Source organism: Felis catus, chromosome X (assembly GCF_018350175.1).
Source record: "Felis catus isolate Fca126 chromosome X, F.catus_Fca126_mat1.0, whole genome shotgun sequence".
Classification (NCBI taxonomy): domain Eukaryota; kingdom Metazoa; phylum Chordata; class Mammalia; order Carnivora; family Felidae; genus Felis; species Felis catus.
Genome location: NC_058386.1, coordinates 118,907,428 through 118,924,422, shown reverse-complemented (window position 1 = coordinate 118,924,422; position 16,995 = coordinate 118,907,428).

The window sequence follows — 16,995 nt, the reverse complement described above, 5'->3', positions numbered from 1 at the left end:
CCTAAGCTTTTGGAGGGCCACTGCGGTGGCCTGGACGAAGAGCCAGCTCTCCTGTCATATCTTCAGGCTTTGGCTTTTCACCGAATGCTCTTTCCATGCCTCAGTGGGGGATCTTTCTCAGCTCTCCTGCCTCCACTCAGTCTTTGCTGGACTACCCTTGTGATCTCATTGAAGGCCCATGGGAAAGAGTTGGCAGGTAAACGCAGACTTGCTTGGAGGTAGGAGCTCTTAAGAATTCATTCGGTAACTCCAGGGTACATGTAGCCATTAAATGTTTATTCAAACGTTTTGCTCTTTTCTCCTTACCCCCATATCTAAGGGATTTTTCTACCTCTTCCTACTTTGTCAAAGATGGAAACAGCAGCGGTTCTCATATCACCTAGAGAGGGCTTGAAATCCATGTATTTTGTTCACCAAGACCTTCCCAGCTCTCTGATGGGTTTTTAAAACGTATGACTTTGCATGTTATCCAGGTTTTTCTCAATAGGGTAAGAAGGACAATTTCTTTTGACTTTCTATGACCTAACTGGAGTTGAACTAATAAAATTTTTATTCATTATTAAATAGATCAGAACACAGAACACATTAAAGTTCCGAATATCTTAACCAATACAATAAAATAAAAATGAATGATAAACATAGGAAAGGAAGGCATAAGGTTATTATCATTGTAGGTGATATTCTCATCTACATAGAAAATCAATGAGAATACACTAACAGATAATTAGAGCTAGTAGGAGAGATCAATAAACTGGAATTCAAGGTAGCAGCAAGAAAACCATACAAAAACTAAGAGCTTTCCTGTATACCTGCAACATTATCTCTTCCACAAAAACCTTATCCAGCCATCTTACACAACGTTAGAGCTAGGTGTTTCTTTCCGTCTACACTGACACAATTTCTTACACATTTAAATGGCAAAATAACCTATTTTATTAGTAGTACCTAAGATGTATCTCTGTCCCCAAATAGACTTTGAAAGCTTGAGGGCAAGAATAGGACAATTAATATCTGCATCATGAGCATTTAGCACAAACCCCAGCAAGTAGAACGAGCTCAGTAAGTAACGAACATTTGACTGAGTGAAAGGCATTGAACTAAAAGCTGCCTAAGGTCTCTTTTCCCAAGCATGAAGATCGTACTTTTATAAATTATCTTTTTAAGGGTGTAAAAAAAAGTATGAAATATTCACCTCCAAAATAATAGTGCACATACTTAAACCTTTTGGTATGCTGTGGATTTTGCAATTACAATACTTAAAAGTAATAGATGGTAAATCATTAGGTTAAGTCCATGTTTCAGAGAAAGATGGAACAAATGAGTAATGTGATCAAGCTTTGTACATTGAGTGACCCTAAGAAGTGACACTTCATTTGGTTGTTTGCTATTTCTTTAATGAACCAGAGCAGTTTTCTTAATTAGCGGGGGCCCATCTGTTTCAAGAACAAATGACATGTAGTATAACAAAGGCTGAAACAACAAGACAGCTTAATTTTGGAGTGCAAACGGCAACACCAAGTGACATAATTAGTAGTTTGTGTTTTCCAGATATGGTTTAGTAGGTCTTCTAGAATGGAGGTCAATCTGGTCATCTTATCCTTTAAGAATTCATAATGTACTGATTGTTATTTCTTTATAGAGGAACAATGTTATCTGTTACAGGACAGAATTAGATATTTATGAAATAGTGAGTTTCTTCTTTGGGTTTACAATTTGACATATACAGTAAGCCTATTATTTTTGAGGCTTATTTGTTGTTTGTAAATTGTTTTTCCATATTAGAGGTTTTCGTAGGAGAAAGCTATATTTTCATTTCTGTTAAAATTTTCATTACATTTACTATGTAATGGATATTTTATAGTTCTTTACATGTTTATAGCTCTTTTAGGCACTTACAAATTCAAAGGTGACTCCCTTCTTTGGTTAGACCAAATTCTGGTCCCTTCAAAATAAGCAATGAGGTAGAAATTTCAGGAACCAAAACCCTCCTTGTCGACCACCCATCTCTCCACTCTTTGTAGGAAGCACAGAACTGTGTAGACAATGGGAAGATAGAAAAATCTCACAAGGAGAGGGCCCAAACTATCTGAATAATATTTGCATAACATCTGAGTGCTGTTTAATATTATTTACGGCAGAAGATAAAGGAGAAGAAAAAATATTTAATGTGTTCATATGTCTTGATTCCTATAATTTCTATCTCATTGCTTATTCTGAAGGAACCCATAAAATGAGACCTCCTCATGCAGAAATGATTGGCCATGGGAACAGCCATAGTTCAATTGTCCAGTTTGCCTTTTTTCTACTAACACTATTTATTTTTGAGACAGAGAGAGACAGAGCATGAACAGGGGAGGGGCAGAGAGAGGGAGACACAGAATCTGAAACAGGCTCCAGGCTCCGAGCTGCCAGCACAGAGCCTGACGCGGGGCTCGAACTCACGGACCGCGAGATCGTGACCTGAGCCGAAGTCGGCTGCCCAACCGACAGAGCCACCCAGGCGCCCCTCTACTAACACTATTAAAATAGCAAACAAGAGAATGGAAAATTGTGTTTCTTACAGAAACTACAAGAGTATTTCATGTGATGTGATTCAATTATTAGTTCAACTAAAATTTATTCAAAATCTACTATGATCCCAAGCATTGTGCTAGACAATAGAAATGTAGCAGTGAAAGGAATAGAAAAAAAAAATCTCTGCCCTCAGGGGGTTCACATTTTCATGAGGGGAGACAAACAATAAACAAAATAAATACGTAATGATATAATGGGATTTCATGCAATACTAAGTGTTCTGTGTTAACATAAAGTAGGGTAAGGGAAGAGAAAAATGACAGCCATGGGGCTGCCCTTAGCAGGTGCTAATTAGTGGAGGAAACGAGTGATGTATCTATATGGAGATAAGAGGGTCTCAGGCACAACAACCAGCAAAAGCAAAGAGGATGAATCAGGAATACAGTGTTGGAGAAACAACAATGTAGCACATGTAGTTGAAGTTCAGTGAACCAATTGGCAAGTGGTGGAGTACGAAGTTGAAGAGGTAGGATAGATCAGGCAGCTGAAAGGTCCAGAAAGATGACAACTAAAAAATGACAACTGGATTTGGCAACTCAGAATTCACTGGAGACCGTGACAAATGTGTTTATAGTGTAGCGTTCCAGTACGGTGTTGGGGACAAGAGTAATTGTCTTATGTTCAAGAAAGAATGAGAGATGAAGAAGTGAAGACAACAAGCGTAACCATCTCTTTCAACAAGGTTTGTTGTAAACATGGTGTGAATTCATCATGTTTGGGTAAAAGAAATAGCAAAATGTGATGGATACATACTATGGAGCAGTGAGAGGCAATGGCCAGGTAAACATATCGATACGGACTTTTTTTTTAATTGTATAGCTGAGTGAAAGGATTAAAGAAGGTAATGAATCTATACACAATGCCATTTACATGAATTAAAATATTTATGGAGGGGCACCCCAGTGGCTCAGTCGGTTGAGCCACTGACTCTTGATTTCAGATGAGGTCATGATCCCTAAAAGATTCTCTCTTTCTCTCCCTCTGCCACTCTCCCTGGCTTGACCTCTCTCTCTCTCTCTCTCAAATAAAAAAATAATTTCAAAATATTGATGAAGAAAAGATGTTACAGGGGCACCTGGCTGGCTCAAGTCAGCGGAGCACATGACTCTTGCTCTTGGGGTTGTGAGTTCAAGCCCCACGTTGGGTGTAGAAATCACTTAAAAAGAAAATCTTTGAAGCAAAAGAGAAAAGATGTTACATATTTCAGAAGGAAACATAGTGTTGAAGGACCTCTAGCAACCACAGTATCAAGTTAATAAATAAGAGCTGACGCTCTCGCCGAGGTGAGTGATGATCACAGCTGCGGTAATTATTACGGTCACGGTAGTAAATTTACAAACATGGAATAAACTTAGCCACAATACAGTTTTCAGAGAGAACAGACGAAAGATCCAAAGAGTGCTGAGAATTACCATAAATAAAAACAAGAGAAGAGTCCAGATTGTCAGGGTCAGGTTAATAATGGCAGAGAGGACAAAAAGAAAGATGATATTATGTGGAGCACTTGTGAAAGGAAAGTAATCTAAAGAGGATGAATGAAAGACAATGTTTGGGGTGGGTTTACAAGGGGATAATGATCAACGTCCCAAGGCTCCAACTTTTGGTGTCTTTGGTCTCTAATGGGCTCATTAATACACTTTTTTCAATGGCCCAGAAACACGTTGAGTGAAAGGCTCAAATATTGGCAAGCTAGCCCAGCCAGAGCTCAGTAGGAGGCCAAGTAAGTGTATCAGTTTGAGATATTCATCCCAGCTGGACGACAAACTCTTAGATCCAAGTTGTTGAAGCACAGGGATCTGAGTGTAACAAATTCAATGCTGAATTAGACTAACTTTTTTTAATCTTTATTTATTTTTGAGAGAGAGAGAGGGAGAGAGACAGAGTACAAGCAGGGGAGGGGCAGAGAGAGAGGGAGACAGAGAATCTGAAGCAGGCTCCAGGCTCTGAGCTGTCAGCACAGAGCCCGACACGGGGCCCGAACTCATGGACAGGGAGATCATGACCTGAGCCGAGGTCGGAGGCTTAACCAACTGAGCCACCCAGGCGCCCTTAACTTTTTTGTTTTAAGAGAGAGAGAGAGCATGTGCTGGAGCGGGCAGAGGGAAGAGGAAGAAGGAGAGAGAGAATATCTTAAGCAGGCTCCACGCTCAGCACGGAGCCCGACGCAGGGCTCGATCTCACGAACCGAGAGATCATGACCTGAGCCGAAATCAAGAGTCAGGCACTTAACCAACTGAGCCACCCAGGCACCCGTGAATTAGACTAACTTTTGAGGATAAAAAGTACTAACATGGCTAAGAGAGATGCTGACGTAAGGTATGTTATCCAAATTATTTCACTATGAAGTGAGGAGAATTTTAGAAACTGGAAGATACTGATGTTATGAAATGACGGTTACAGGAATCCTGAAGCAGAAGCTAATTTAAAGAGAAATGGCCTTACACGATAAAGGAGGGAAGTGAGAAGCCATTTTGAAAAAATCAGTTTTGATCAGGTAGGTTGTATCTTACCCCAGGCACTGAGATTGTAGTCAACTAACCCTAATCCTGGTGGGGCTTTTCAACACCAAATTGTATCAAGCCAGACTTCCTTTCTCCTGGGCCGGTGTGCAAACGGCCTTTTAAATGGAAATGCAAAGCATCCTTGTTAAAAATCTCTCTAGTTTTTTAGACACAGTTATTTGCCCTCTTTGAAAGATTTGAGTATAATAGTTGACAGTGAGCTCACACAGATACGCATCTGTCTCCATATACTTTGTCAACTCTGCTTCTTCTATATACCCTTTGAATATAGCTGTGACTCATGGTTTTTGCCTCCATTTTCGTAACTTCATGCATGACTTCTGGGTGATGTTATCGGCACCTGTGTGAAACTACCCTGTATTACTGATGCCTCCGTAAGAACTGCCTCAATCCCAGAATTCTCTCCTGAGTTCAAGAATCATATTTCCAACTGCTCACTAACCATCTCCTCTCGACCTTCCCACAGGTGTAACAAACTGCAAACTTAAAACTGAACTCATATAATCTGTAGAGTGAGAATGAAGGCAGAGGGTGACAGTGGTTTCCCAGCACAGACATTAGCACGGGGGACAAGGAGAGCTGCTAATAGAAGTCAGAGCTGTAGGGCAGCCAGGGCTGAGTGTAGGGCTCAGCCTATCTGAGCTCGCCTCACATACTTATCTGAAAACACTCAAGTTCCCAGGATCCCAAGGGTTCAGTGACTGGAGATCATGACAGGACCACAGCCATCAATGTTAGAGAGTAAATTACAACGAAACTGACAGAAGAATATGAGGTTATATCTCAGAGGAAGCCAATGTAGACTATGGCCCTGGTTATCGTGGACCCGATGGCCCGGCCCCCTCTGATTTCAAGACAGAAATACCTTCAATCCTCCTAAGTAGGAGGGAAGGAGGAGGGGAAGGGGGAAACTCCTGAACTGATCAGACAAAAGAATCTAAGGTGTAAGCTGAAACTGACTCAGTTCATTTTGAATCGCCTTAATAGTTTTAGCACTGTTGAGTGCCGATGGAAGCTTCGGTCACAGAAAATTTTACCTTTTGTACATCAGAGGACATGTATGTGAAATTCAACTACATTAATTCAAACGCATTCAGTAATGAAAATAGAATTTAATGTTTTGTATATTTTGCAATCAGAATCTTAGAAAATTTCTTTAATAAAGATGTAAAGACTACACGACAAGAAGAAGAAGGATGTGCTAGCTTTATAATAGGAAATCTGGACACATTCAAAAATAAACAAAGGCATTGATTGAGCTGGGACATGCTGTACTAGTAATGCTTAAGAGCATTTGCTCTAGAATTGGGCAGGTGTAGGTCCGTGCTTGGCTACACAACTCATTTGCTTTCTGATATGGGCAAGTTACTTAACCTCTCTAGGCCTTAGTTTCTGTATTTGAAATTGAGGATAATTATGCCACCAACATAAGAAAGTTGTGTATATTAAATGAAATATTTCCCCATAAAGCACTTAACTTAGGGTTGGACATATAATATTCCAATAAATCTTATATACTGAAAAAACTGGACCCATTGTTTCCCCTCTCACAGTGTTCTCTGTCATGGTTAATGTGCCATCATCCATCTAGTGGCCCAAGTCAGAAATTTGGCAGTGATCCTAGATTTTTTTCCCTCTCGTCCCCAACCGCAATCATGACATTTATGCCATATGTCTTAAATCTGACCCTTCGTCTCCTTAAGCCATTACCTTAGTTCAGGCACTTACCATATCTGTCCTAGAAATGCTACGAGAGCCACCTAATCAGTCTCCTTTTCTATAAATATCTGAATATCCTTTCCCTAAAACGCAGACTACGGGTCTCACCACTAAATATGTGCCATTATTTCAGTTTTACAGATGATAAAAGAGTTTTACAGGAGACTAACTTACCCAAGGTCATACAGTTATGAAATAGCAATGGCAGTATCATTAAGATGCTGCAGAAAGTAAAAAAAAAAAAAAAAAAAAAAAAAAAAAAAAAAATATATATATATATATATATATATATATATATATATATATATATATATATTAAAGCAAAGTAGAGGTATGATTCCGAGGAAAAGCAATTTTGGAAAACAAATTTCTAAAGTGGAGTTCAAAACATGACAGCACCCATTTGTTTGTATAAGTTATGGGGTTTCTGTACAAAATTATCACTCATATTCCAATCATCATGCTTTTAAATTATACAGAACAGCTAAGACAGGTGTCACAAGGGCAGGAGCAATACCAACCCAGAGACACGTGATACAAATTCCTTTAACAGAAGTAAAAGTTACAAAACTTAACTGACCTAGGATGGCTGCATACAGCAAGGGACGCAGTAGCATTTTCCCAACTGGAGGCACAGCCCTTCTGGCCGCACACAAGGCCACGCGATTGTCAGTAATATTGTGTGATCAGGGTTAGTATTCCATCAAGTCTTTCTAGAAGATAAGCCTAAGCACCTTCCCCCTCATCTGTTGTCGTTGGGAGGGCTCTCACTCCCCTGTGGCAGCCTCTAATTGTCCTGAGAGACAAAAATAAACACAAATAATTCTAAAGTAGAATTTTAAGCATGTTTAATTTAATTCAACACTTGGTGAACACCCACTGTTTGCAAGAAAGGCTGGACGCTATGGAAGACTAAAGATGAGAAGAGCAGATTTGCTGCCACCAAGAACCGAGACGCTAATATGGGATAAGGGATAGGGAGAGTATTTTGGTAACTGAGAAAAGAAATCTGTAGGCCGGTTCGCTAGAGTGCTTCATTAGTGGGAGATAAAGCTATTGGGTGCTTCATGCCGGATAAGTTTAGTAAAATTAAATTGACCTCTTGCACTGCCTACATACACATATGAGAACATTAAATAAGATATATGAGGTTGTCATTGTCATTTTTAAAATTCAATAAATTTAGAAATAGATAATTCTATGATGGCTTCTTTAAAGTCAGCATAGTAAAGAGCACATTTTATGGGGCGCGGGGGTGGCTCAGTCGGTTGAGCATTCGACTTTGGCTCAGGTCATGATCTCGCAGTTCGGAATCCAAGCCCCGCGTTGCGCTCACTGCCATCAGCGTAGACCCCACTTCAGATCCTCTGTAGCCCTCTCTCTCTCTCTCTCTCTCTCTCCTCCCCTCCCCCACTCATGCACGCCCATGCACGCACTCTCTCTCAAAAATAAATAAACATTTTTAAAAAACGAACACATTTTATAAAGGAGAAATTCAGGATATTTTTTGAGGTCTCTTAACCACGTATTACATGCCATATCCAAGGGTAAAAAGGACCAGAACTGTGCTATTTTGCTGAAGTTTTAAATCACTTTTTGTTTCCTTAATATCAATCTGCACAGGACTCTGTCAGGTCAAAAAGGAGAGGCAATTTCTTGTTTTATACTCATAAGCTACAGCTCAGCCAGCTGTCACTCTATCAACAGACTGATGTGAGAAGAGACGTTGGGAAGATACATAGGGCGCGCAAGACAACCGTGGGCTACCAGGCTGAGACAGGGAAATACAGAAAGAAATTCCTGAATTGTATTTGCTCCAGAGGCAATTCATTCAGGGAGGTAACTTATACTCAAATAATGAAGGGGGGAAAATGAGTGAAAATGTAACTGTGGATCATTTGGGGTTGTTACTGGCACAGGCGAATTCTCTTTGTTTTGGTAACTCTGAGAGGTGCTTCTTCAAACAAACAAGACCTTTTCCATCCCAGGAACATCAGAAAACCGTCCTTGACACCAGTTTCAAGGCTAAGCATGTGTTTCCGTCCACATCCCGGGCAGGACATTTTGACATTTATGACCTCTGATGCATATGTCAAACCTTTGGTTTTCTTAACTGTCACTGAGTTTATTGTTCACTTTCTGGTCCAAATGACAAAGTAATTTGATTCACAGTCATAGCACTGAAAATCCCAATTGGTTTATGTTTTGAGCTATGCCAGGGGCAGGAACTGCACATAATATATGGCAAAATCTAGAAAATATCCGGAAAGTATGAAACAGATCAGATGTGAACTGCCAAGCATCATATGGTTAGGCATAGGAAAATGTTGGTATTTTCTCAATTGGTTTTAACATCTATCTTTAAATTTCCATTTTAGAACCTTAATGATACATATTTTAGAGTGTTATATGCTTTTCTAATTAGATAGGTCATATCTGCTAAATAATCTTTAGTGAAAGCACTGTATCTACCAATTTAGGCTTGAAGAAAATAAGGTAGATGGATTTATATGAGTGAATAAAATAGAATACGGACTTCAATTTCTAGCAATATGGCAGACTAGATATTCTGAAAATCCTTAGCTAAACAGAAATGCAACCCAAACACACCAAGAAATTCTGGATGAAATAAAACATCATTTTAAATTAATATCTGAACTCACAGTAAAATTAGGGAATTCCTCAGGGAACAAAATGAAGAGAGAAAATAGAAGTTCACAGCAATAAGTTGTTTGGGGGAAATTTTCTTGTCTTAATAAGGAAAAGGCTTGTATCTGAAAGGTCAGATGATGACAGGAAAACTTGCACTCCTAGAAAATAGGGATTTATATTTGAAATGCTTTTTAAAATTTGTTAACCCATGAGTTAGTTGGATATATTTTCTTGTCTAAATATGGTGAGTATATTTTTTTGACCTCTAATGTAATTGAAGTAAAATCTGAGATCGTGGTTTGTATGACACCCAGTCTATGAAATTTGTTGAGGCTTCCTTTATGGCATGGCCTGGTACGTGTGTGATGTTTTATGTTCCACATGTGCTTGAGAAAATGTGGATTTTTCTAACTGTTGGAAGACTGTCATCTATTATCTATCTGCCTATACACATACATATGGATATCCTAATTTCCATTTGCAGTATCCTAATATACATTATACAATATCTGAATATTCATTAGGTGAAGCTTGTTAATCATATCATTCATCTTTTATATACTTTTTTTTTCCTGATTCACCTGTCAGTTGAGAGCTGTGTTGAAATTTTCAAAAGGAAGATGGTTTCATCAACTCATTTTTGTAGTTCTACAAATTTTACTTCATAAATTTTAAGGCTATTGTAGTAGGTGCATACATATTTAACCATGTTAGATCTTCCTGAATGTAAACATTTCTGTGTGGTGACCTTTGCTATCCCTAAATAATGCCTTTTCACATGTGTGTTAGTATCTATTTTCTCTGATATTAATATAGCTACATATTAATATAGCTTTCTTAGGATTTATAGTTGTCTCATAGGTCTTCCTTCATCATTTTCCTTTGAAGTTTTGCATGTACTTGGATGTACATCTAGTAAACTGCACATATTTGTGTTTCTCCCAATTAGTCAATATGTTTTCATTAGCCAGTTTAACCCATTTGCATTTATTCTAAGTATTGCCATATTTAGACCTATTTCTATCATACTAATCTATTACTTCCATTTGTCCCATCATTTTTGCTTTATCTTTATTCCTTGTTATTTTTGTTTCTTTCCTCCTTCTCCTTCTCCTTCTCCTTCTTTAATTAGGCTCCATTCCCAGCATGGAGCCCAATGTGGAGCCTGAACTCATGACCCTGAGATCAAGCCCTGAGCCAAGATCAAGAGTCGGACGTTTAACTGACTGAGCCACCCAGGTGCCCCCCGCCTTTTGTTACTTTATTTTAAAAATGCTATCTATCTTGCCCCTTTCATAAGACAAGAACTTTATTAAGATCACACATTCATTGGTCTCCCTTACTCCCAAATTCCATCATGTAAATATTACCTAAAAGTTTTAATTTCAAGCAGCTATGAATATATGTTCTCTTTTTCCCTGGCCTTAGATTTTTAAACGATAACAATAAATTTCACCAAGATATTTGATAACCTTAATTTGGTTCATCTCTTCCCCTTTATTGTCTCTCATTTAGGCACTTTACTCAAACTATTTGCCATATGAGGCCTTGTGTGGCAAACTTCTGGAGTCCTACATGTAAGGATACTTTTGTGACTTTATATTTGAAAGACAAAAATATTCTCCATTGTTTTCGCGGGTCCAGTTTTACTGTTGAAAATTCTAATGTCAGCTTGATTTTTGTTCCTCGATATGTGATCTTTTCTTTCTTAAAGATAAACCTACTACTAGGTTTATGCTTTATTTTTCTATATTCTCTTTTCTGCTAATATTTTCTCCTCTAGATGTGTCTAGGTGTGTTTTTTTCCTTGTTCTTCCATGTTTGCCCCCTAGGGGGGGCTTTCGTTCTGAGGTCTTTCTTTTAGTTTGGGCAAATGATTATCTCTGTTATTGCTTCAAATTTTTCTAGTATGTTTTTCTTTCTGATATGCTGCCTACTTCTATCCTCCATATTTCTTAGCTTTTCTTTTACAGTTCCTACTTCTTTCTTTTTTTCTCCTTTCTATGAGATTTCTTCCATCTGGTCTATAGATTTCCTGATTTCTTCCTCGGTTTTATCCATCTGCTTTTTATCTCCTGTATTACATAGTTTATTTCAATTATATTTTTGCTACCCAATGGGATTTTCTTCTTCATCTTCTTATGTTTTTATTTCATATTGCTTATATCTTCCACTATCTCTTTTAGGAGGTTTATTAGACTATGTATTATTAGCCTCCCTTGTTCTAATACTTTTGCTTTCATGGAATCTGTGCCTAGAATGCTAGATTTATCTTTTTAGGTTTATGCTTTATGTCATTTCCCTTTGAAACATGCCTTGGAACCCAGCTGCCAAGCTGGGAGGAAGCCCAAGCAACCTTTTGGGAATGCCCACATGGGAGAAACAAGGCTCCTGGCCAACATCCCCAGCTGTGTTCCCAGACATCTGCCAACTATATGAATGAATTCACTTTGGACATTCCAGCTGCCACAATGTCCCAGCTGCCATCACATTAAGCAGAAGGACCAGCTAGTCAACTCATAAAATAGTGAGAAATAGGAAGTTGTTGTTTTAAGCTACTAAATTTGGGTCTGTTTTGTTACACAGCAACAGATAACCAAAACACAAAACTTTCCCATGTGGCTTTTCAGAGCATGATACTTGGGATCCCAGAAGGAATGTTCCAAGAGAACAAACCCTAATTGCTAGTGCGTATCAAGCTCCAACTTATATCACGATTGCTAATGTTCCATTGTCTATTGCTTATCACATGCCCAAGGCCAGAGTCAATATAGTAGGGATATTATGGGAGGGAATGAATAAAGGGAACTGTGGTTCATTGACAGCCACCAAAGTTAACAGTTTACCTTGATGCATTTCAGAGAATACAGACCCCATTCTCTGGCCATCGATAAGAAAAATATACATTTTAAAAATCCAAAGATTGGGAATTTTAAAAGACCATATCTAAAAAAACTCAGGGAACAAAGAACACATAAAAATGGAAATCAGGAAACATTTAGAACTGAGTGGCAATGAAAATAACCATATCAAAACTCATGGGATTCAGCTGTCATATTTAAAAAGAAATGTATGGCATTTAATTCTGTATTTAAGAGGAGGAATGATTGGAAATTAATGATCTATGCCTTCAACTTAAGAAGTAAGAAAAAGAATGGAAGAAATTGCTCTTTAAACAATGCAAACAACTTAGAATTGCATTGACTTGTAATTTCTAAAAGAGCTTTCACATATATTATCTTAATTTATTCATATATAATGTATACATAGCCCTTTGGCTATGAGAACCCAGTAGGTAGCTAGGTCAGGTATTATTACAGCCAATTTTAGAGATAATCGTATTGAGGTTCAGAAAATTTAGTGATTTATTGGATAACACATGGCTTGTAAGTCACAGAGTAGTGATTCAAAACCAGGTTTATGAACCTACATCTAGAGATCATTTCAGTGTATTATAATGCTGGCTTATATACGGAGAGAAGATATCAAATGGATAAATACGATGACCACTGTAGAACAGTTTTGGGCGAACCACAGCATAAGATGCAGCATATGTAACCACTGTGGCTTCAGCTTAAGAGAGTTCTAGGAAACTGCCATTGTATCAGAGTGTGTAAGCTATTCCTGTGTTCTTCAGTAAGAAACTACAAGAATTATTCAGTGCTAAAAATAAATTGGCTATCAAGCCATGAAAAGACTTGGAAAAACCTTAAATGCAGATTACTAAGTGAAACAGTCAATCTGAAAAGCCTCCATGCTGTATGGTTCCAACTATATGACATTCTGGAAAAGGCAAAACTACAGAGACAGTAAAAAGATCAGTGGTTGCCAGGGACTGGGTAGAGGAGAGGGATGAATGGGTGGAGCAGAGAGGATTTTTAGGGCAGTTGAAATAGTCTGTATGACACCATACTTACGGATACATGTTATTATACATTTATCCAGATCCATAGAATGTACAACACTAAAAGTGAACCCTAAATTAAACTACGGGCTTAAAGAGAGCAGAGAAGATAAAACATTCATTATTCACCGAGTAATAGTAATATGTCAATGTAGGTCCATCAATTGTAACAAATGTCCCACTCCAGTAGGGGATATTGATAACGGGGGAGGCTATGTCTGTGTCGGGGCAGGGATATATGGGAAATTTCTATATCTTCTCAATTTTGCAGTAAATCTAAAACTGCTATAAAAAATAAGTCTTAAAAAAAAGAAATTACAAGAGTGAGGCATGGTGGATATCTTACATTTGTCCTTTTAGTATACCTTCGCCCTTCCCCTCCCAGCTCTATGCCATGGTAGGCTGACCCACATGGATTGATTGCGTCAGTGATTTCCCTTGATCTCTTGTGTCTGGTTGTGATCTGACGAGGAGAGGAAATACAGAGGCAGAAGGAAGAAAATGAGGTCAGGGATTTTATGCCCATGCTTCTCACTCTGTTGGGTGACCACAGTTGAGTCCCTCTATGGAAGCTCACAGCTCCTGCCAGGCAGCCTTCTCCACACATCTACCAGGTTTCAGTAAATTGTCTCTCCCTTTGTACTTTCAGGTCTAAAGGTCATTACACTGTTAGTTTTAGCCCTGGGATACCACACTCTCTGTTACTGGTTTTCATAAATCCCGAACATACCCATATTAATATCCCTTTACCAATTTACTTCCAAACCACTCATTTTAAGCATGCCATAAAATTCTTGACAGAGAGCTGAAAGATTAGGAAAAAAAAGTTAAATAATAAGTGCTGCAACCCGTGGTTGTTCACCTGAAAATCTAGAATGAACGACAGGAAACCTCTGTTAAGGAAGTCCTTTCTGACCTTAGCCAGTGTTAGTGAGATTGCTGAAAATTTCTATAATCGTGAATTTTGCTGAACTGGAGCAGTTAAATTCTCTGCCGCAGCCACTTTCTGAAATTAAAATAGGTGTGCTGGTCAGGCAACCATGCACTATACTGGTTTCAATACGGTTACCTAAGAGGAGCCAGTAGATTTGGGAGAACCCAGAAACTCAAGGCCTCTCCAAAGCACCTCTTTCAGTACCTCTACTAAATAAAAATAAGTGATAATGGTTATGTTGGAGGCCAACATTACGTTGTAAGGAAGATTAGAGATGTCTCTCAACCCAACACACCAGCCTAATGGTTTCCTTGTCCACACTGTGAGAGGCCAGGCCAGTAAGCAGGGAGCAAGAGAAAAGAGCTTTGCATCCAGGAGAAAAAGAAAAGCCCTAGGGGTAACGTTACCCCATCCTTGGTTTTTCCATTGGCTTACTCAGGGATTTGAACAGCACGACCCAATGGTGCTTTTGGCATTCGTTGCTACCAAATAGAATCCTCAGAATGAATTGTCAGGCAGTCAACTGAAGTTTTACTTGATAAATAACTCCAGAAAAAGGATCTAGTAATGACTTGTGGTTGTTCAGCCTCTCGGTCAGTCCTCCATCCCCAAGGCCAGCACCAGAAGTAACGGCTATCTGTTAGCAGAAGCCGCCACCTTGGTCCAGCTGTGGGCAAACCTTTCCTAATTTGTCAGTGGGACTGAGGGACATGTTAAATCTGAATAGGCAGAAGCAGAGATGGTCAGACTGGCCATATAAGGAACTCGTTTCTTGTCCAGGAGATGTTCATGAGAGTCACTGATTCAATCATTGAACCTTCCATCCGTGTCCAGTATAATACATCATTCTTTGGACCAGTGAATAATAAATGTCGTATCTTCCCCCACAGCCTTTTAAAAAGAGCTTTCCATGAATATTTACTAATGATTATGAGAAAAGCACTTGTATATTATTTACTACAGAATATATGCATAGGATTATGCTTGTATTTTAAAGTTTTATTATGAAAATTTCAGACATACAAAAACATGGAAAATATAACATAATCAACTTCTGCGTTCCCATAATGAACGTAAAGAATTAAAAAAAAAAGCATCAACAAAGAGAGAGAGAGAGAGAGAGAGAGAGAGAGAGAGAAAGAGAAAGAGAGAGAGAAAACAAAAAGAAACATCAAACTCATAGTAACAGATAGAACTGTGGTCACCAGAAGCTGGGGGTGGGGGGAAAAGGGGAGATATTGATCAAATGGTACAAACTTTCAGCAATAAGATGACTAAATACTGGAGACCTAATTTACAGCATGTACCTGTAGTTAATATATATACTTGACAGTTGCTAAGAGAGTAGATGTCAGGTGTTCTCGCCATACACAAACATACACAAATGGTGATCATGAGAGGCAGTGCATGTGTTCACTCGTTTGATCGTGGTAATTATTTCAGTAGACATATATCAAAATATCACGCTGTATCCCTTAAATAGATGCCATTTTGATTTGTTCCAAATAAATACAAATTAAAAAGAATAAAGCCTTACAAATTCAAGTCCCCTGAACTTCCTTCAAGTTATACTCTTTCACCCTTCCATCTCCCCGGTGCTCCCCACTATCTTGAATCTGGTATTTATCACTCACGTACATGTCTTAATTAGTTCCCTATTAGGCAAGATTCCTAAATGATACATATAAATGTATATTTATATACCATGTAAAATGTAATCTTATGCGACTTGTTTTTCACCATGCAATATGATTTTAAGATGTATACACATGGATACTTCTCTAATTCACTTACTTCTGATGAACATTGCATTCTATAAATATACCATCACTCATATGTTACTGTAATTACTTGCTTTCTCATTAGATTCTAAGATTCATGAGAGTATGGTGTGTCTTATTTATACCCATCACTACATCCCAGATTCCTAGTACAGATCCCAGTAAACAGTAGGCAATCAATAAGCACTTGTTAACTAAAAGGGCTGCTTTCATAAATGTCGACTCTGTGCTTTTAGCTCTTCCCTAGAAGCGCAGTTATGAGTAGCTACGTGATTGAATTCTAACCAATGAAATGTGAGCCAAAATGAGTTGTGCCACTTTAAGGCTTGCACCTTAAAAAAGAAAACCCATTATCCATTCCTCTCTGCTCTTCTGCCCTGGTAAGTGGATGAGATAGAGATAACACCGAGGGAAATCTTGAAAGCCAGAACTTCGATATAGCAGAACCTCTGTTAGCCAGAGACTCCAAATGACTATGTGGTAGACGGGCCTGTGGGCAGTTCACCCACACTGTACTTTGAGGTAAGAGATACGCTTCTGTTGTGTGTGGGCCATTATGCACGTAGCCTTTTTTACAGCCTTCAGCTTACCCTTTCTAATAAACATTTCTGCATGCAGTTACCTCTGAGCTCTGATTGAGTTAGATCTTTGAGTTTCCCATATGCAACGTTTTCATTGTTTCCTGAGATTCCGACATTTTTAGCTGTGATTTGCTCTGTGAATCGAGTTGGTTTGTAAAGGATTTAAATTTCGATTGCATTTAATTTTCCGGGGGTGGGGATAAATCCTTGCTTTTCCAGTTTTGTAATCAATAAGTATTATCGTTCAGTTATAATGATCATAAAATGTTGCCTGCCCTGTTTCTATTTGGAAGGTATGAATTTTTACTTATGGTTAGTGTTGCAAATG